The 1,400-nt window shown below is 37.1% G+C and overlaps 1 pseudogene; it reads right to left on the reverse strand.

Moving 5' to 3' along the window:
* The window catches only part of LOC102848064, an 86,521-nt pseudogene extending 85,899 nt beyond the window's left edge, over positions 1–622 (reverse strand).
* Positions 623–1,400: the final 778 nt, after the last annotated feature.

Raw genomic sequence — 1,400 nt, forward strand, 5'->3', positions numbered from 1 at the left:
CACACACTAATGATTAAAATAACTCATATCCATGTTGGTGTACATAGATGAACTCCATATTTTTAACTGAGCACTTCCATTATCATCGACACATCCAAGGTACAGAGCTGAATAAGAGCCAGTATAGTGCAATCAGTTGTTGATGACTGCTAACCTAATTACTAGGGATCTGAATTTACCAGTGGCTCCACAAAAACGGGCTGGTAAAGAGCTGGCTTCAAGATTACAGCCAAGAAAACTCAATGGAGCAGTTCTACTCTGTGATACATGGCATCACATGGAATGACAATCAACACACTGGCAAAGTGTTTGTTTTTCTAAAGCTGAGTAAAATTTTTTAAAGAGCTCATAATAACACATATGGATCTCAAGTAGTAGAGGATGAAGAGGAAATATTTTACTTTTACTGATATTTTACTGCCTAGTATTACTATTTTACTATGATTTATATTGCTTTAACAATTTTAAATACTTTTTTATTTTTAGCAGAATGTGTACACTTCTATGTCTCTCTCACCTTTTCTCCTGAAATAAAATAATCCATACAAGTCCCACACACTAGTACTAACTGTGTCAACAACTTACCTGTTGGTGGTGAAGCGCTCTTGCTGTCGTCCATCATGCTGCCGAGTTTATTTTCTTTATCACCTAAGTACCAACACATAACATCAGTCAGTTTTATGAGTCACTGTAGGTACCAATAAATATTGAAATATAAAACGTGAACTGCATAAATCGGTAGGTCTCATTTTGATCTCCAGCAAATTCAGCATGTGTCTGCTGATAAGGCAATAAGCAGGCCTCTTTTCCTCCCTCTAAGTAAATACAGCTACTATTCAGATGAGGGGGATTTTGGTGGCCTAGAGAGTCATGCTACCAATCCAAAAGTAGGCAGTTCAAATCCACCAGCAGCTCTGTGGGAGAAAGATGGACAACCGCCTCTTGTGTGATTTACTGCCTCTGAAAACTTGCTGAGGGGTCCAACTAAACAGCAAAGAGGAGATGTACCACCTTTGGGCTAGCAGCCAATTTTTCTACAGACTAGGCTACCAGAGTTCTTTAACATTAAAAATCATAAGCTTAACACAATGAATGATTTATCCCCCCACCAGGTTTTTAAAAGAACATCTTTTTTTTCCTCTTCAAACTTCTAAAACATATGTATTACAGAAAATGGAAAAGGAGAAATATAAAAGCCACCCATAACCATCTTGATGATTACTTTATGTCCTTTTTACATCTTTTACATAAGCAAGCACAAACTTTTATCTGGTTGAGGTCACACATTATGAATCACAATTATTTATGAATTCCTAGTTCCCAAAGCCATTGCGTATTATGACAACCAAGAATACAGGATACCGACTCAATCAGGATGGACAAAAAAGCAGTTAGCCATT

This window comes from Elephantulus edwardii, unplaced genomic scaffold, assembly GCF_000299155.1.
Source record: "Elephantulus edwardii isolate Elephantulus edwardi_28Jun2011 unplaced genomic scaffold, EleEdw1.0 scaffold00016, whole genome shotgun sequence".
Classification (NCBI taxonomy): Eukaryota; Metazoa; Chordata; class Mammalia; order Macroscelidea; family Macroscelididae; genus Elephantulus; species Elephantulus edwardii.